The 21494-nt window shown below is 43.1% G+C and overlaps 1 protein-coding gene across 1 annotated transcript in view; it reads right to left on the reverse strand.

Moving 5' to 3' along the window:
* LOC126457055 (long-chain-fatty-acid--CoA ligase 1) overlaps nt 1-21494 on the reverse strand; it is a 632391-nt gene that overhangs the window by 483209 nt on the left and 127688 nt on the right. The window contains exon 2 of the mRNA XM_050093045.1: nt 1638-1710. The gene's annotated coding sequence lies outside the window, so the exon portion shown is untranslated. The remainder of the gene's footprint in view (nt 1-1637; nt 1711-21494) is intronic.

Below are 21494 nucleotides of genomic sequence, written 5' to 3' on the forward strand. Positions count from 1 at the left end.
GTTGTTTAAGATGGCGCGTATATGTTTGTTATCCTTAAAGGTGGTTGAGAGTCACCTGTTATTTTCAAGGCTTTCTATATCTTTCGCAACAATGCCTTCTTGAGAAAGGACCACAGTTCCTAGTACTGTGGGAACTACTGGATTTGTAATAACGTTATATCCGTGTATTCGTTCTAGATTTATGTTAGTGACCTCTTGGAACAGCTTAGTGTCAATGTCAGCGGCATAATAAAGATCCTGAATATTATTTAATTTTAACGCATTACAGATCTTAATTTATGTTTGACGTAGCGATTGTGTGTGTCCGCAAGAGATCTTCAGTTTCGACAACATTGGTTTTCGGAAGTAGTTCTGTCCATCTGTGGTCTGTTGAGATTTCTATCATTCTTGGATAGGGATTTCCTTCTTCTTCTGGAGCCCAGTCGGTTACATGCGAATTCTCATTTAAATTCTTCGAATCCTTTGTCTGTGTCTGTCCCTTCTCTTCGTCGTTGTTGTCTTCCTTTCATATCTTATCAGGTGCTTGATGTGGAGATCAACATTCTCTATTGAATTTGTGTTTTGTTTGATTTCTCTGAGTTTAATTTTTAAGTGATGACCTTGGTTTCCTCTCGCTCCTTGCTATGCAGTTCTTTGCTTCTTGTATTTTCTCTTCGGTGTTGAAGGTGAGAGACCACCTTCACTGCATTCATCTACATGTCTCTGTTCAGAAATTGGTTCCTTATCAGTATTTCCTTGTTTGTTGTCACTTACATCCACCTGATCTGTTGATGGAGGACAGTCATTTTCTGTTTCTTGAGGAAAACCGATGTGTGCTGCTGGTTCCTCGGTGAGTTCCGTAGGAGTTACTACTTCATTTGGGCTGCAGTCTTGCGTATATTCAACGTTATTCGTTTCTAATGCTAACGTGGTCACGGCTCGCCATTATGGATAAAGTGGGCAATATTGATATCTCAGGTACTTGTGCAGGTTCACCTCTAGGTAATAGTGCTACGTGCCTCTGAATCCAATCTGCACGAACGTGACCAATAGGACTACAATTATTACAAGTCCTAGACTGACAATCATGGATTACTACCGGACGGTATCTACACACAGTAATATATGATCGTGTATGCCTATGAAGTTCCATTTTTATTTGTCTACTTCCTTTCAGCCTGGGCGCTTCCGGAAACTAGACCGTTTCTTTGCGAAGTCATTAATGACTTTTTCAAACGGTGACACTCCTGCGTTTATTCAATCTGCGGGGCCTTCAAGTAGCAATTTGAAGATTCAGATAGTTCGAACCTCAAGACCAGCGTGAGTGATGGAGATTTCACCAAAGTTGCCAACACTGTGGTTGAACTTAATTGAACCTCCAGCGGTTTCAATAGTTTTCTCGTATAGGTTAGGAGTTTTTAGATTAAGGAACACCACATTACTGACATTCGAAAAGTCAATTCCTATAACATGATCCATTAAACTTTTCACAACCGCTTCTAACCGGTCTTCAAATTCAGATGATTTTGGCTTTGCAAATGATCTATCGAAGGTAAACTTTGGGGTGTCTTTTCTGTTAACAACAGCAGTTACTTAATGTTAAAGAACACGGTAAAGTCACAAACACAGCCAAGTGACACTGCAAGCTCGCAACTTACCGCACCGATGTAATCAATGCTGCTGAAGCGCGCTGCACAACCAGGTCCACACACCGTCGCTGCCGCAGGCAGACTGCGGAAGAATGTTGAAGATTAGATAGGTACAATGGATAACTTAATGGAGAGTTACTGAATCGACTTGGGGAGAAGAGATATTTATGATACGATTTGATGGAAAGAAGGGGTAGGATGGCAGTAAACATGCTGAGGCATCAAGGAATAGTTAATATACAAGGTGTACAACTTTGCTTCCGCCCTTTGCCGATAGGTGACGACAACGGTTTGTAGCGGTCGAAAGAAACAGATCGCAGACGTCAGGCAGTTAGCTTGGACCTCGGTCATGACAACCCTATTCAAACATTAGTCGATTTGTGTCTGCGTCATAAAGTTGTTCTTGATTGAAAATGTCAGTTTAAGAGCCTAATTCTCGTCATTTGCGGGAGGTGTTACATTTTTGTTTCCAATATGAAGAAAACAGCGGCTGAGCCTCATCGAATGTTCTCAAGTACGTATGGTAAGGACGCTATTAGTGAAAGAACGTGTTGTGAGTGGTTTCAACGCTTCAAGAAGGTGAATTTAACGTCGTAAACCGGCATAGTGGTGGAAGAGAGAATGTTTTCGAATATGCCGAACTGGAGACATTGCTGACTGAAGACTCGCGTCAAACTCAAGAAGAATTGGCACGATTAATGGGAGTGACACAGCAAGCCATTTCAAATCGTCTCAAGGCTGTGGGCATGATTCAGAAAGAAGGAACTTGGGTCCCGTCTGAGCTGAAACCAAGAGACGTTAAACGGCTTTCATGTGTATCTGAACAGTTGCTTCAGAGGCAAAAACGGAAGGGATTTTTGCATCGCATTGTGACCGGGGACGAAAAATGGGTTCATTACGATAACCCTAAACGCGAAAAATCATGATCATATCCCGGACATGCTTCCACGTCGACGGCCAAACCGAATATTCACGGCTCCAAGATCATGCTCTACATTTGGTGGGACCAGTTCGGCGTCGTGTACTATGAGGTGTTAAATCCAAGTGAAACAATCACAGTTGCTTGCTATCGAACGCAATTAATGCGTTTGAGCAGAGCAATAAAAGACAAACGCCCAAAATACAGCGAGAGGCACGATAATGTGATTTTGCAGCACGACGACGCTCGACCCCACGTTGCAAAAGAGGTCAAAACGTACTTGGAAACGTTAGAATGGGAAGCCCTGCCCCACCCGCCGTATTCTCTACGCGTTGCTCCCTCTGACTTTATATCACTGGCGCATGGCCTGCCTGACCAACACTTCCAATCTCATGAAGAAGTCACAAATTGGATCTATTCGTGGATCGCTTCAAAAGATAAACAATTTTAGCACTGCCCGAGAGTTGGGAGAAAGTAATGGCCAGCGATGGAAAATACTCTGAATGATACATGTGTAACCAATTTGTTTCATTAAAGCCTCAGATGTTGGCGAAAAAACGGCGGTAGTAAAGTTGTACACCTTGTAGCATTAGCTGAATTGACTGTCAGTGCTTCACAGAACATGGCAACAGTGTTTAACTGGAAGAACACTTTCCTAATATTCTGCAAATTTAATTGATTTTGAACTGGCTTTCGGCTCATTACACCACCAGCAGGTGACAAATGAAAGTGACAAACACATATCAAATGATGTGAAACTTCAAATTACTTATGCAGGAGATACAAAAATGACGACATATAGAGTGTTTACCAAGAAAATTATTACATTTTTATATCAATATACACAAATAGTTACGCTTAACTAAAAATAAAGTTTTTTGTTTGGATATCATTACATTTAACAATAGAGGTAAAATAAATTTAAATTTACAATGTTACCGACTATTTATATATCTGAACAGTTTCAAATGTTTTCTTCAGCCAACTGTCAGCAGCATAACTTGCGAATTCCAGCTGTGTGCATGATGAAGGCTGCTGCTTTGTGAAAATTACTGCTGTTCTGTATTATTATTCATGAACGTGACAGCTAATGAGACTGACATGTGACTTGCATCAGCCAATTTTTCGTGTCAGATGATGGTCGGTGACTGAAACCGGTAGCAAATTCATAAATTGTTCTAATGCAGTAATGTGTCACTTGTCTCCTGAACAGTTTCAGCTATAAAAATGTCTTTATCATGATCAGGCACTTAAGACACAGACGTGTTGATGTAGTCATCCGTCTCTCTTCCTCACCACATGTACCATTTGGTTGTAGTTGCTGCAGTTCATTCCACTAAGAACTCTGTGTAATATGGATGTTTTCCCAGGATTCTTCCTTCCAAGATGTTTATGTAGCTATTATTTCAAATTAAGTGATCAGTTAACTTTGGTTTTTCTTTTTTGTTACATGTGGGTAAATGGCATATCTCTTAAATTTATTTTATGATTTATTCATTAGGTTTCCTTTCAACACGGGGTATATTTGTGGCTATTCCCCTTATCCATGTCATTATTGCTTCCAGTTTTTTTCGTTTCCCCTCAGTCCAGCCTTCACAACTATAGCTTAAAATAAGTATTTGTGTAGTGTCACTTCTACATTTAAAGGTTCACTAGTCCGAAGATACGGGATTTCAAGGGAAGATAACGTGAATAAAGGGCAGTACTTGTCCATCAAGTTACGCTTCCAGTGTCAGATTACAAACTTGGGTTAACTGTATTCAAGATGACCCCGCAGTACCCTCTTCCTGAGAAATCGTCAGCACATCTATGATGCACATTCAACATCACCCAGAAGAATTCGTGTCCTACCCATGCACCTTAGGCAGTTGTATGAGGTATATTCAAGCTGTATACCGGTCAAGTGGCCTAGTGTGATATAAAATAAGCGAGAAACCCGATTTTCAACCAGTGGCCCCACGTTAAAATGGCAGGAAACCTCTCCACTCCCGCCTGTACGAAGAAGATTCGAGCTACCCTCAACCTACTCATCCTTTATAACTAGTTCAATTGCGTAGATCTCTTCATTACATGTCTGTGCATCATGGGGAAAGGTTAAGGTTTGTTACTTCCAAATTATTGTTATCAATAATTCTATAGTGAAAGGATTGGAAATAATGACGATGATACAAAAAAATTAACTAAAGTTTTGTAAATAACAATTTCTTTTTTGCAATACAGTTAGATAAGAGCACTGTATGATTTTTCTTGTTAACAGTTTTGTCTTTTGTCGCTTATTTACAAAGCTATTGTTTCTGACGAGATATATACACTGCACTTTTATAATATTTTTGTTGCTTAATTTACAAAGGTATGTTTTGTTGTATACTGTTATTTGTGTATATACTGGTTTATTTACAAAGCTATTATATTTCTGGTACTTTAGGTAATTACAGATATTATCAAGTCCACTAAAAATTTAAATACTACATTTCCTATTTACTGATTTTTTTCATTTTTATACAATATTTACATTTTAATCACTGACCAGTCTCCATCAGTTTTTCTGTACGTATGTTTTCTGTATATATATTGTTGTGGTCTCCAGTCCAAAGACTGGTTTGATGCAGCTCTCAATGCTACTCTATCCTGTGCAAGCCTCGTCGCCTCTGCTCTTTTTACCCCCCACCTCCCCCCCTCCGCTTCCCCCACTACTAACTTGGTGATCCCTTCATGCCTCTGAATGTCTCCTACCATCCGATGCCTTCTTCTAGTCAGGGGTTGTGCCAAAAATTTCTTTTCTCCCCTCTTCTATTCAGTACCACCTCACGTGATCTACCACCTAATCTTCAGCATTCTCCTATAGCACCACATTTCAAAAGCTTCTATCGTCTTCTTGTCCAAACTGTTTATCGTTCATGTTTCACTTCCATATATGGTTACACTCCAAGCAAATACTTTCTGACTCTTAAATCTATACTGCATGTTAACAAATTTATCTTCTTTAGAAAAGCTTTCCTTGCCATTGCCAGTCTACATTTTATATCCTCCCTACTTCGACCATCTACTATTTTGCTTCCCAAATAGCAAACCTCATTTACTACTTTAAACGTCTGATTTCGTAATTTAATTCCCTCATCATCCTGTGATTTAATTCTACCACATTCCATTATCGTCGGTTTGCTTTTGTCAATATTCATCTTAGTCCTCTTTTCAAAACACTGTCCGTTCTGTTCACTTCTCTTCCAAGTGCTTTGCTCTCTCTGACAGAAGTACAACGCCATCGGCCTCAAAGTTTTTATTCCCTTTCGCCTGCTCCATTTATTGCATTTTTATATTTTCTCCTTTCATCAATATCTCTTGTGGTACCCAAGGATTTCTACTAGCCCTCGCTTTGACTTACTTGCTCCTCTGCTGCTTTCAGTATGTCATCTCTCAAAGCTATCCATTCTTCTTCTGTATATTCCCTGTACTTGTCAATCTTTCCCTAACGCTCCCTCTACAACCTCTGGTTCTTTCAGTTCATTCAGGCCACTTCTCCTTAAATTCATACTAATTTGCAGTTTCTTAGTTTTAATCTGCAGTTCTTAACCAATAAATTGTGGTCAGAGTCCCCATCTGCCCCTGGAAGTGTCTCATAATTTAAAACCTGTTTCCGGAATCTCTGTCTTACCATTACCAACCTGGAGGGCTGCATTGTGGAGCGGCACAGCCGAGAAACACCAGGTGTGATGGTTTGGGGCGCTGTTGGTTACAGCAACTGATCTTGCATCGTACGTATTGCGAGCACTCTGAACAGCAACCGGTACCTAACGGAGGTTGTGGAACCAGAGCTACTCCCCTGCTTCAGGCATCTCCACAGGCCATTTTTCAACAGGACTATGCCCGGTCACATATTGCGAGGAATGTACAGACCTTCTTCGGAGAGCGACTGGTACCATTGCTTCCCTGGCCTGCACGTTCGTCAGACATGTCGACCATAGAACATGTGTGGGATGTGGTTGGTCCGAACCTGGTGCGTCACGGTCCTCCAGTAACTGGTGTCACGGATTTGTGGGCTCGGATACAAACCGCGTGGAGGGAAATCCCTCAGGAACGTATTCAGAACCTTATTGATTCAATGCCACGGCGTATAGCAGCTCTAATTGCAGCGCTTGGTGGCCACATGACATACTGAATAGTAGAGCTCAAAGGACATGCACAGATTTGAAAAGGTAATCATTTGTTACTTGTCATGTACCTAACCTGAGGTATTAAGTTAACTGAACTCATGTGTTTCCTTCTTGGTGTTGCAATTTCGACAAACGGTAATGTACACATAGTATTTACACATAGTGTGCTATTAGCCACACATACAAAACTATAATAAGCAGTTCATTCAACTATTACGCATACCCTCATGCACACGTGACCACTATTTACAAACGAATACACAGCCACACACTCAATTGCTTAGTGAATAGTGTGAGTACGGAATGGTGCCGATCTCATCCCCATACATGGACCACTTGTCAAAGTGAAAAAAGTGGTCCAACTAAAACATTCATATTTCTTTATGTACTACACTAATATGTAATAAAAATCGGGGTTCCTATTTAAAAAAAACGCACTTGATATCCGTTTGACCTTTGGCAGCGCCATATAGCGGGCCAACCATTGCGCCATCTGGTTTCCACCTTCAAACTAGACAAGTTTCGTTCTTTGTAGTTTTTTCGTTTGACTCTTATTTCGTGAGATATTTGGCCCGGTCACTATCAATGGACCATCCTGTATATATCTGGAGTTTGGAGATACCCAGAACATACTTGCCGTTATAGAAAGATTTCGTGAACTACACTGAAATCTTAAACATCTCCACAACGACTAGTCCATCATTTAACATAGTGGCCCGCTTGAAATTTGGTCTTGCGAAGTAATCTCTTGTGCCAAAACGACCCAGCCACTGGTAAACTACATGAATTTCGCGATATTCTGTAACATTTTTCATGTTTTTCCGAAAACTGAATTATTCATTAACTTCTAGAAATATTTTTCAAAATCACATGTATCAGCTCTCCGTATTGAATTCACATCATTTGTACTCCTTCAATCAGCAACACTTATTGAAGGAGATGCTATGGGTAATACTAATAAGTGCCATGCCCAGCATGACACATTATTGGAGGTTTCTGTATCGCACAATATCTCGCTCCTTATTCCCCAGCGTTGTCAACAGCTTCAAGGTGGAAACATTTCGCGGGTATAGGTGCTCTGGGCACAGCGGTATGTCACAGTGCATGTCATGCAACTGGATGGGGTATGCCAGTTCTACTTTATGAACATATCCCACAGCAGCATCCTCAGCCACATCTTGGGTCTCATCCTCCAGTCTGACAATTTGCTCCTCAGGTTATTGTCTAAAGCTTCCAAACGGTAGACTCCGTTGCATTACATATCTCTAGCGTCTGGTTTCATCCAAGTAAACGATGTAGCTGAAATCGTCAGATGATGTGTACTCCTCTTCACCTATTCGCAGGTTGTCCGCCTTGGCTAACTGTGTATGCACTGGAAGATCCGCCCGTGAATCAAACATTCAGAGAAGAGCAACATCTGTCAACTGTTCGGTGCTGACATGCGTTCTTCTTAACACTTCATACCACGAAAGCCCTGGCACAGTGTAATAGAAGGCAGAATCCAGAAAGTAAAAATGTCTACTAGCAGGTGTACATCACTATTCATGTATAATTTAACATATTCTTGTAAATCAGAGATGACTAATTCCTACCAAACATTCACTCCATGTTCATTCTCCGATACCGTTATGGCAGTGCCTGTCAGTTTGTTCGAGAATGTGGATGTGTTGGGTAATGCGGTTTCATGGAGTCTCTCCACCGAATTCAAACATTTCAACGTAAAGGCCCCCTTCCTTGTCACAAGTTGCAACTTTGCATCGTCGTGGTGTGCAGCACAGGTAATGTGAATAACCTCCTGACACACTGTCTAAGCAGTTCTCTGAAGAGATGTTTGCGTGAAACGGATCGAATCCAGGAAGCAGAGAATTATTTTCATGGGATTCACAAGAAAAATGGAATGTACTGTTTAACTGTGTCAAAGATGTCACTGACGTTATCTTTCTGGCCATAGCCCACAAATGTTCAACAAGGAAGTGAGCATCATACCCACCCACAGGTGTGCGTCCTGGTGGCTGGTATTTCAAGTGGATGCGTTGTGATCTGCACCATGGAACTTCCCCGATACATAACAGTAGTCTCTCTGTGGAGTTTCAGCTTTCTCGTCCAACAGCAGGCCACAAATATGACAGACAACTGCCTTCTTGTATAATCCATCTTTCTCCTGCGAGGTTGTCAGAATATGTTGTTGTGATAAAATTCATCAATTTTCGAGCTTAGAGAGCAGCCATCTCTCAGGATTATCTCTGACATGTGATTCAAATCTATTGCAGTTAGAGTCATACTAACATACAACTTAATACGGTACTGTATACAGTGCATGCCAGTCTGTGAAGGTAGCATCAGGGGCAATAGGATTACCTTCATAATGTGCTTCAGGAGCTAAAAAAATGGTTCAAATGGCTCTGAGCACTATGGCACTTAACTTCTGAGGTCATCAGTCCCCTAGAACTTAGAACTACTTAAACCTAACTAACCTAAGGACATCACACACATCCATGCCCGAGGCAGGATTCGAACCTGCGACCGTAGCGGTCGCGCGGTTCCAGACTGTAGCGCCTAGAACCGCTCGGCCACACCGGCCGGCCAGGAGCTAAGACTCGCTTGTAGTCAGCGTATACCATGGAGGGCTGTTGGCCCTAGTGGTGGGCGTTCTTAAACTTTGAGCATATTTTATCCTCACTAGGAATTTCCCCACATACCAGTTAATGGCTAGCCGGCCGGAGTGGCCGAGCGGTTCTAGGCGCTACAGTCTGGAACCGGGCGACCGCTACGGTCGCAGGTTCGAATCCTGTCTCGGGCATGGATGTGTGTGATGTCCTTAGGTTAGTTAGGTTTAATTAGTTCTAAGTTCTAGGCGACTGATGACCTCAGAAGTTAAGTCGCATAGTGCTCAGAGCCATTTGAACCATTTTTTTAGTTAAAGGCTAGAGCAATAAATGAGGTGTCTCTCTAGGTACTAAGTATAGGTAAAAAGGGTTGAGGCGTCTGTGACAAAAATATCGTTTATATTCTTGTTTACTCATGTGGACGATATGTAGGTATAACATGCTTTTAATTCATATGTAGTGTTGCTTCTCGCCGTCGGAGAATAGTAAGAAATATAAATGTTTATATCACTGAATAGCTAATTTTGAATGTAGAGGGACCAACCACTTTATGCTTGTTTTCTTTCTTCTGGACAATGTGCTCACGGTCATCTTCCTCTGACTTGTCAACATAAAACGTGTATAAATAAATTGAATAACCGGGGTTCTGCCTCTCGAGTTTTGGTCGGTCCTGGAGTTTTACAGTGACTGAGATGTTTCTGATTTTATAATGACTACATGTATAGATGTACTGTAAGAATACGGAAGCATTGTTTTGTAAGGCAATTTCTATCGATACCCAGAAGTAACCATGTGAAGCAACATTCTATCCCATCACAGTCTGGACATTACTACGTACTTTTTTTCGGCGATATCTTTCGGAAGATTGATGAAACTGGACTCCCCTTTCCCCCATTATGTGGATGAAAAACGCGAGTATATGTCAAGGTTGGGTACATGTTTGAGCGCCTTACCCGCCTCTCTTTCCTGCATTTAGATAAAATGGTCCAGTATGAGAATCTCGGTACAAGTTCTGAGCCACTTCGCAGCTGAGTCATCGCATGATATCCCACCATTATTCCCTCTAATTTGGACAATGCGATTTTCCTCAACTGCATCACTGCACTCTTTCGCAGAGTGCGTGAGGTCACAGCACGGAACTGCCTTACAAATAATGGAGGGATACTGGGGTTCATTAACGAATCAGGGGAGCTCTTCTTCCAAAACGGCTTCACAAGTATTAAGAAATGTATGAGGATCTTGATACCCCACATTAGTGTTCTCAATGCGAGCTTTTGAGGTCCTCTCCCCAATAGAGCCAGCAACCACAGCGTAGTCCATTCCGGCTGATCCATAACAGAGTGGGCAGTTGGACTGCTTCTAGGTCCGTGGCAGTGTCATGGCAAGTGTCTGATGGCGACCACTGTGAGGCTCTCCAGTGAAACTTGCTGTGATGACAAATGAGCTGGTATTTTCAGCCTGTACCACGTTGATGATGATGATGGATTGGGTTGTTGTGGTGTTTTCAGGCATGGTGAATACATGACCGACGATCCAGGCTGGGCTGACAAACGCGTCATTATCATGTCAGGACATGGAGTTGCTTTTGGAGGAACTAAAAACACACACAAATATGGGTAAACAAAAACATGTTTTTTACATTCCTGCAGGATCACTAGAGTCAAACTTGGGAGCGCTTATTCGCCACTGATGATCCATCATCACAATAATTTAATATTGTTTCAACTTTCCTTATACTGTTGAGTGGCTGATGTTAGTGCTCGCAGGTCTCAGCCTGGAATGACTTTCCGCTCGCATTTAAAACTGAAAACGAATATTTTTCTTGTTTCAAGTAACAGGAATCGAGTATGTTTACCAGTCACATGGGTTTAGGCAGGATAGCACCCGCTTACGGGTGTAAATAGGCAACGCTATCTTACATGTTTCCAGCGGAATTCTTAAATATAGGATTATGTTTAAGTGCAGTCAGTCCATCACATAGGCAATAGAGAGACAAATATTTTGCTGATAATTGAGGCCTGCAGTGTGCCCGACCATAATCGGCAGAGTGCTGGCGACACATCAGATGTTGCGGGCCACAGAGCGCTGAGGTAAGTGACTCTTTCTGGCTGTATAAAGTCGGGAGGCAGACACGTCGAACAACTGGAACGTTATACGTAAGCATCAGGCATTGCACGAAGTCCGGTGGTTATCACGCTATGCACCACTTCTGCAATAACAATAACAGAAAGTAGACAGTAAAAATAAATTTTTACTCCGCAAGCAAGACAACACCTTGGAACTGCAGATCGTCCAGTAGCAGACAGCCTTTATCATGCCCCAGTCACCTACGACTCTGAGCATGCTCTCATCAATTAAATTCACTATCTCTTGACTTATACAAGATTTGCTACTACGCGTTGTCTTCTTACCTGTTTGATCCTCTATTGCCTTCAGTATTTCATGTCTTAAAGCTACACATTCGTCTTCTACTGTATTCCTTTTCCCTCTTCTAGTCAACCGTTGTATAATGCTCGTTCTGAAGCTCTCAACAACCTCTGGTTCTTTCAACTTATTCAGGTCCCATTTCCCTAATTTCCTACCTTTTTCCGATTTCTTCAATTTTAATCTACAGTTCATAACCAATAAAATGTAGTCTATATCTGCCCCTAAAAATGTCTTACAATTTAAAATCTGGTTTCGAAATCTCTTTCTAACCATTATATAATCAATCTGAAACCTTTCGTGTCTCCAGATCTCTTCCACGTATACAACCCTCTTTTGTTATTCTTATTCTACCAGGCGGCTTCCACTTTCATTTCTGTCCCCCAGTCCGTATTCACTTACAATTTTTCCTTCTCTTCGTTTACCTACTGTCGAATTCCAGTCGCCGAGCACTATTAAATTTTCGTCTCCTGTAACTGAATCTCATCATACATTTCTTCTATCTCTTCATCATAAGCGGAGCTAAATAACATGGAAACTTGTCTTACTGTGGTAGGTTGGACTTCCTGTCTATCTTGGCTAATGTAATGCGTTCACTATGTTGTTCATGGTAACTTAACCGCGTTCCTATTTTCTTATTCATTGTTAAACCTACTCGTGCATTGTCCCTATCTGATTTTGTATTTATAACTTTGTATTCAGCTGACCAAACGTCCTGTTCTCCTGACACCGAACTTCACTAATTCCCTCTATATCTGACGTGAACTTACGCAATTCTCTTTTTAAGTTTTCTAATCTACCTGCCTGATCCGTAGTTGTCAGTTTTGTTTTTCCTGATGACGACGTCCTTCTGAGCAGTCCTCGGCCGGAGATCCGAATGGGAGACTATTTTGCCTCCAGAATATTTTATCAAAGAGGATGCAATCTTTATTTAACCATAGAGCAGAGCTTGGAATAATTGTGGCTGCAGTTTCCCCTGGCTTTCAGGCGTTCGCAGTATCGGCACAGCAAGGCCGTTATGTTTGATGTTACAAGGTCAAATCAGTCAATCATCTAGATTGTTGCCCCTGCAACTACTGAAAAGGCTGCTGCTCCTCTTCAGGTTGTATGGCGTTTCAACATATACCCCTCCGTTGTGGTTGTACCTACAGTCACCTATATCGCTGAGGCACGCAAGCCATCCCACCAAAGGCAAGGTCCGTGGTTCATGGGAGGGGAGAGAAAAAGATAGTGGTACTTATAGTACGAGGGGCGTTTGAAAAGTCCATGCAAAGTCCGACAGATGGCACCACAGGCGCGTATCGAGGTCATGTTTAGTTAGTAGCATCTTTGGAAAGAACTCACACCAAGTTTCGGCCATATTGGTCGCTTTCTTTGTGTTTGGCATTCGTGTCAATCAAGGAAGTCGAGTGATTGTCAAAAAATGGAGGAAAAAGAATTTCATGTGGTGATTAAACATTACTTTATGAAAGGAAAAACGCCTCAGGAGGCTAAAGAGAAGCTTGATAAACATTACGGTGACTCTGCACCTTCGATTTGAACAGTTTATAAGTGGTTTCAAAATTTTCGGAGTGGCCATATGTACACAAGTGATGTTGAACGTTCTGGACGCCCTGTGGAGGTTATGACTCCAGAAATCATTGATAAAATCCATGATGAGGTGGTGGATGACAGAAGAGTTAAGGTGTGTGAGATTGCTAGTGCTGTGGGCATCTCGAATGAACGGGTACATAATATTTTGTATAAACATTTGGACATGAGAAAGCTATCCACAAGATGGGTTCAGCGATTGCTCACGCTTGACCAAAAACGGAATCGTGTGAAATGTTGCAAGGATGGTTTGCAGCTGTTCAGAAAAACTCCGCAGGACTTTAAGCGTCGTTTCATCACTGTGGATGTTGCATGAATACATTACTATACTCCTGAGACCAAAGAACAATCTGAACAATGGGTTACCAAGGGATAATCTGCACCAAAAAAGGCGAAGACCATTCCTTCGTCCGGAAAGCTTATGGCGACTGTCTTTTGGGATTCGCAAGGGATAATCCTCATCGACTATCTGGAAAAGGGTAAAACTATTACAGGTGAATATTATTCATCGTTATTGGACCGTTTGAAAACCGAGCTGCAAGAAAAACGCCGGCGATTGGACCGCAAAAAAGTCCATCACGACAATGCACCATCACACACCTCAGCAGTTGTGGTCACAAAACTAATGGAAATACGATTCCAACTCGTTTCACATCCCCCCTATTCTCCAGACTTGGCTCCCTCGGACTACTATTTGTTCTCCAGTTTGAAGAAATCGCTGGCGAAACAAAGATTTCATTCAAACGAGTAGGTGATTGTAGCAAATAAATGCTAGTTTGTAGACTTGGACAATTCCTATTATTCGGAAGGGATCATCAAATTAGAACAGCGTTGGACGAAGTGTATAAGTCTAAAAGGAGACTATATCGAAAAATAAAAAAGTTTACCACAAACACCTAAGTAGTTTTTATTTTTGCTACGACTTTTCAAACGCCCCTCGTATACAGGGTGTTACAATAAGGTACGACCAAACTTTCAGGAAACATTCCTCACACACAAAGAAATAAAATATGTTTTGTGGACATGTGTCCGGAAATGCATACTTTCCATGTTAGAGCTCACTTTATTACTTCTCTTCAAATCACATTAATCATGGAATGGAAACACACAGCAACAGAACGTACCAGCGTGACTTCAAACATTTTGTTACAGGAAATGTTCAAAATGTCCTCCGTTAGCGAGGATACATGCATCCACCCTCCGTCGCGTGGAATCCCTGATGCGCTGATGCAGCCCTGGAGAATGGCGTATTGTATCCCAGCCGTCCACAATACGAGCACGAAGAGTCTCTACATTTGGTACCGGGGTTGCGTAGACAAGAGCTTTCAAATGCCCCCATAAATGAAAGTCAAGAGGGTTGAGGTCAGGAGAGCGTGGAGGCCATGGAATTGGTCCGCCTCTACCAATCCATCGGTCACCGAATCTGTTGTTAGAAGCGTACGAACACTTCGACTGAAATGTGCAGGAGCTCCATCGTGCATGAACCACATGCTGTGTCGTACTTGTAAAGGCACATGTTCCAGCAGCACAGGTGGAGTATCCCGTATGAAATCATGATAACGTGCTCCATTGAGCGTAGGTGGAAGAACATGGGGCCCAATCAAGACGTCACCAACAATGCCTGCCCAAACGTTCACAGAAAATCTGTGTTGATGACGTGATTGCACAATTGCGTGCGGATTCTCGTCAGCCCGCACATGTTGATTGTGAAAATTTACAATTTGATCACGACGGAATGAAGCCTCGTTCGTAAAGAGAACATTTGCACTGAAATGAGGATTGACACGTTGTTGGATGAACCATTCGCAGAAGTGTACCCCTGGAGGCCAATCAGCTGCCAATAGTGCCTGCACACGCTGTGCATGGTACGGAAACAACTGGTTCTCCCGTAGCACTCTCCATACAGTGACGTGGTCAACGTTCCTTGTACAGCAGCAACTTCTCTGACGCTGACATTAGGGTTATCGTCAACTGCACGAAGAATTGCCTCGTCCATTGTAGGTGTCCTCGTCTCGTCGTTCTACGTCTTCCCCAGTCGCGAGTCATAGGCAGGAATGTTCCGTGCTCCCTAAGACGCCGATCAGTTCCTTCGACCGTCTTCCTGTCGGGACACCTTCGTTCTGGAAATTTGTCTCGATACAAACGTACCGCGCCACGGCTATTGCCCCGTGCTAATCCATACATCAAATGGGCATCTGCCAACTCCGCATTTGTAAACATTGCGCTGACTCCAAAACCACGGCCGGCCGGTGTGGCCGTGCGGTTCTAGGCGCTTCAGTCTGGAACCGCGTGACCGGCACAGTCGCAGGTTCGAATCCTGCCTCGGCCATGGATGTGTGTGATGTCCTTAGGTTAGTTAGGTTTAAGTAGTTCTAAGTTCTATGGGACTGATGACCATAGAAGTTAAGTCCCATAGTGCTCAGAGCCATTTGAACCATTTTTGCAAAACCACGTTCGTGATGAACACTAACCTATTGATGCTACGTACTGATGTGCTTGATGCTAGTACTGTAGAGCAATGAGTCGCATGTCAACACAAGCACCGAAGTCAACATTACCTTCCTTCAATTGGGCCAACTGGCGGTGAATCGAGGAAGTACAGTACATACTGACGAAACTAAAATGAGCTCTAACATGGAAATTAAGCGTTTCCGGTCACATGTCCACATAACATCTTTTCTTTATTTATGTGTGAGGAATGTTTCCTGAAAGTTTCGCCGTACCTTTTTGTAACACCCTGTATAGCGAAATCAGAACAAAATTTTACATTTGTGGTATGTGTGTGTGAAGATGCCAGGATCTATAATATATTAAAAAATAATGAAAAATAAAGAACAATCTCGTGTATGCAGTCGTAGCAGAGTCATTGATAGAGACTTCGATAGAGACTTGCAATTTTTTTTTGCTTTTGGGCTGCATAGTGTCTGCAGTTAGGATCGCAGCGTTGTCTGTCGTTACAGCATTTAGGAACGACTTAAGTGGTCCTCAAGAAATGGTAACAGCTGGAATAATGAGGAGAAAGGTCAGACGGGCTATTAGTAGTCCCGAGGCTCGGCTGTTGCTACCCGCTAGTCGCTTAGTCGGCCGCCAGATTTGTCGAGCCGCAGCCGGCGTCAGGCGGATTTCTCGAGGGTGCGGTCGCTCCTGGGAACGGCGTGGAGGGGGGAATTTATTTACCTCAATGAGGGCGGCATGCGGAAAGCTTTTGATGGGCGGCGTAGCGGAACGGCGCATGGCGGAAGGTCAACGAACCCTAGTGGCGGCGGCCTTGCGCGCTGCAGTCATGCCTGGCCGCACGTACTCACATGCTGTCGTGGGGTGGGGGGGGGGGGGTGGGGGGCAGAAAGGGGCGGGGAGGGGAGGGAGAAATCGCGAAGACCGATGCCACACCGCGGTCACACCATCCGCAAGTCGGTGGGCATCCTGCGCTGCTGGCCCTAAAACACAAAATATTGGAGTGTTATCCACTGATGCAAAGACTATCAGTGGTACCAAAGTTCGTGTCCAAACCATCGTGGACGACGTAGGAGCTGAAATTGAGGGTAACAGAACTAAAACAAACTATGTAAACTGTGTTCTCATGTGTCCTTTACTAAAGAAGAAGTCTCTTTCTTTCTTTTCCGTACTGTTTATCCCATCTAGCACGGTGTCCGCATCTACAGGATTTGGAAAATTTGATTTCATTGTTTTACCTAGTGGCTGCGTGTCCTCGGCGCCACAGTTGTCAAGGTACCCTAAGGAAAGGGTGTAGTGTGCGCCATCCCGCTGTCTGTCCTGTGTCTATCGTATTTTCTGAGGCGGAGTTTGGGAACCAGCCTAGCATTTACCTTAACGAGCATGAGAAACCGCCTAGAAACCGCACTCAGGCTGGCCTATGTACCAGCGCGCCTTTTCTATCTGAGTCTGGCGCTTAACCTTCGGACTGCGCTTTTCGTTGTAGGACCAGGCAAGTAAAATATAGAAGTACTGCCCTAATTTATTTCTCGAACTAGTGCATAGGTGAGTGAAATAAATATTAGTATCAGTGGCGCTGAGAAGAAGCTACAGTCCCTAAAACTGAACAAAGCACCAGCACCCAATAGAATACACGTCATATTCTTTTAATCATAATATTTCGAACATCCCTTGAACAAGAAACTCTGCTTACTGAATTTAGGAAGGCACTGGTCACATCCGAATACAAGAAGGGTAGCAGAAGTGATCCACAAAAATACCGTCTTATTTCAATGGCATCCGTATCGTCATACTTGACACGAAAATCACCTGCATGGCCTGTGCAACTTCGAATCAGGGCACTGCTTGACCTAACGAATATTCTGAATTGTGGAAGCGCACTGTCGTATCGTCTTTCCACTGTTGAGGTGGCTGTATGATCACGTATCAAATGCCAATAATTGAAAAAAACTTTCACAAAACATTTATTATTGCTTATTTGCGCGAGTTTGATCTGCAAACAGGACTTAATTCTTCTTCTGGTAGATCCGTAACATAAAACATGAGTTGTAATGGATGAGTGATCGAATCTTGTGGGACTCGTGTATCGCCGGCCGGGGTGGCCGAGCGGCTCTAGGCGCTTCAGTCTGGAACCGCCCGACCGCTACCGGTCACAGGTTCGAATCCTGCCTCGGGCACGGATGTGTGTGATGTCCTTAGGTTAGTTAGGTTTAAGTAGTTCTAAGTACTAGGGGACTGATGACCTCAGCTGTTAAGTCTCATAGTGCTCAGAGCCATTTGAACCATTTTTGAACTCGTGTATCGAGCAAAAGAAAGTGACCTCTCTGATGTCAAATAGAGAATGAATGACGCCATTACCACCATTGATGATGATCTGTTAATCCGAATACGGCAAGAAACATAGTTCTGTGTCGATGTGCTTCGTGCAACTTGCGATTGCCGTGTAGACGTGCATCAACTGGGAGGGGAAAAAAAAGACTCATCGTTTTGTCAATTTCATGTACCACTTTTTTCGTTTGCCTGCGTATTTTTTTTATTTGTAAAGGTGTTTTACGGGTAACCTGATTTAATGTCACGTGTCTCTTAATCCGTAATACGGTCGTCGTAACACACTGGACACTCCAGGTTGCGAAATAAGTGTTTATCTAAAACTACTTCACACGTTTCCCAATTTTTGAAACAGGCTGCGACGCTGCCAAATATTACTCAAGCGTAGGAGTGCATAGTTCAAGGAGAAAAGAGAAGGGACAACGAGACCAGGGATCGGCGACCAGTGCTAGCACCGCAGTTTCTGTCACGGAAAACATCTCTCTGGGGAGAAAAGGTCGGCCGGAAGGCTTGCCGCAAGTTTCTGCCATATCAGGTGAACTGGTCGAGCGCGACTGGAGAAAATAGACGTCCCAGTGCGGGGCGCAGAGCTGCAGCTAACACGTGCAGCCGCCGCACCCAGCCGGCCGCTCTCTTCCGCCGACACGGAAAAGCAATTCCCCTCAGACTGAAATGTACACCACACAGTAATTGAACCAAGTTCCAGTGAGGGAAATGACGTTGCACAGTGAATCATTCTCTAGGCACTGAGTCAACTGAACTTACAGAACTAGTCCCCTCAAACATTTTTTACAGTGTTTATTAGTATTAACAGCGTATACAAATAACCGATGTATTGGTTTCCCCTTCTTAATCTTCTTTCAAGGAGCTAGCGGTTCACCAGTTCCCGTTACAGAGCAAGTTATTGCCGACGTTTAGTTCATTGGTTTGATTCGTTGTTTGTTGAGGGAAGTCAACAGCGAAGTCATAAGCTCCCTTACTAAACAAAGTTGAAACGAATGTGGCTAAAATGTTGGAAAATTCATGTTATAGAAGTTCTTGTCTAGTGAACATTTTGCTATTAGATGTGTCTGAACAATTTCCTAGCCGGTTGATGTGGCCGAGCGGTTCTAGGCGCTTCAGTCCGGAACCACGCGACCGCTACGGTCGCAGGTTCGAATCCTGCCTCGGGCATGGATGTGTGTGATGTCCTTAAGCTAGTTAGGTTTAGGTAATTCTAAGTTCTAGGGGACTGATGACCTCAGATGTTATGTCCCATAGTGCTCAGAGCCATTTGAACCACTTTGAACAATTTCCTAGTTGATTATCCCGTCGGAGGTTCGAGTCCTCTCTCGGGCATGGGTGTGTGAGTTGTCCTTAGCGTAATTTAGTTTAAGTTAGTTTAATTAGTGTGTAAGTCTAGGGACCGATGACCTCAGCAGTGTGGTCCCATAGAACCTTACCATAAATATCCAAATTGATTATCGTGTCGCTTAGTTTTATCAGATTACATCACTGTTGTATTAATGAGACACTGAACTAGAAGGAACATATTATACAGCTGCTCAAGCAACTAAGTTCAGCAGCTTTTCATATTTCTATCATTGCAAGTGCTGGAAACAAACGAATCAACATCTGAATATGTTATGCGTGTTGCCACTCACTAATATCTTATGGCATAACTTTCTAGGATAAACTATCACGTAGAAAGAAGTTCATAATCGCTCAATCATTTTGCAATCACTACTTCAACCAGTTAAGTATTTAGACCCGTCCCTCACAAAATTACTTACCAAAATTGTCATAAATAATGCATTAGATTTGAGAAGAAATGTCCACAGTCGCAATAAAAAAAGAAAATAATAACTCACCAGAATTCACCAATAAGCAGTGAGCAGTATAAATTAAAGACTAGCAAACTACACCAAGTAATTTTCGAAATGAAAACCATCTAAAATTTTAGCGATGTCCACGGGTCGTTATAAATATAAAAACAATAATAACAACAAATTTAGGAGGAAAATAATAACCGAATATAGCTCAGGTCAACTAGTGCAATACTAAGATCCAAAAAAGGGAGCGTGTGCCACTATTTTAGCGGGATATGTAGCTTAAAGGTCATATTGTAAGCGAAAGTTCATTTCAGACGTTACCCTGACGTCCTTGTATTGCAGAAGACATGCTGTGTTAATTTAGACTTGTGGCTGATTTCTGTTGGCGGCCACAGGGCACAGATAATGTGAAAACAGGCAAAATAAGAACAAACTCTGATGTCAACATATTCCTAACTTACTGAGTCTTACCGACAATCATTCATCCCACGCGTCATTCGCGAGTAGGACAAGGAAGTGGAGATCAGTTAGCGGTACGAGAAGTACCCTCCGCCACGCATTGTTAGGTGGCTTGCAGAGTATAATGTTCAGCCACTCATAATCGTAAGCAGTTTAGAAATTTTCGTCGGTCATTGCCTACTCCCGTTTATAGCGCTTCTCCAAGTTTCTCTGTAAGGGGAATTGGAAAACACCAGCCATCTTAGGAAAATTACTTACCCTTGGAACAACCGTAGTTGACTCCAATCACCGCCAATTTAGGAGGATTATGGAAAGACTGACACATAATATTCGGTTCGAATAATCACCCCCCCTCCCGGTCGCACCCGGAAACTATCCGTGAGCGCAGGAGCGCCAGGAAAGCTTTGTTCGGGCAGGTTCGAGAACTTTTTCTTGCATAGACGCCAAAGAAACCGGTATAAGCATGATTATTCAAATACAAAAATATATAAACAGGCAGGATATGGAGCTGCGGTCGGCAACGCCTATATAAGACAAGTGTCTGGCGCAGTTGTTAGATCGGTTACTGCTACGACAATGGTAGGTTATCAAGATATAAGTCAGTTTGAACGAGGTGCTATAATCGGCGCTCGAGCGATGGGACACACCATCTCCGGAGCAGCGATGAAGTGGAGATCTTCCAGTACGAACATTTCACGAGTAGACTGGGAATATCAAAAACCCGGTAAAACGTCAAATACCCGACATCGCTATGGCCGGTAAAAGATCCTGCAACAACGGGATCAACGAGAGTGAAGAGAATTGTTCAACCTGGCAGAGGTGCAACCCTTCCGAAAATTGTTGCAGATTTCAATGCTGGGCCATCAAAAAGAGTCAGCGTGCAAACCATTCGACGAAACATCATCGAAATTGGCTATCGGACCCGAAGGTCCACTCGTGTATCCCTGATGACTGGATTTTACGCCTGGCCCTGGGCCCGTCATCACTGACACTGTACTGCTGATGACTGGAAACATGTTGCCTGGTTGGACAAGTCTCATTCCAAATTGTATCGAGCGGATGGACGTGTTCGGGTACGGAGACAACTTCATGAATCCATGGTCCCTGCATGTCAGCAGCCTCAG

This window comes from Schistocerca serialis, chromosome 2, assembly GCF_023864345.2.
Source record: "Schistocerca serialis cubense isolate TAMUIC-IGC-003099 chromosome 2, iqSchSeri2.2, whole genome shotgun sequence".
Taxonomy (NCBI): Eukaryota; Metazoa; Arthropoda; class Insecta; order Orthoptera; family Acrididae; genus Schistocerca; species Schistocerca serialis.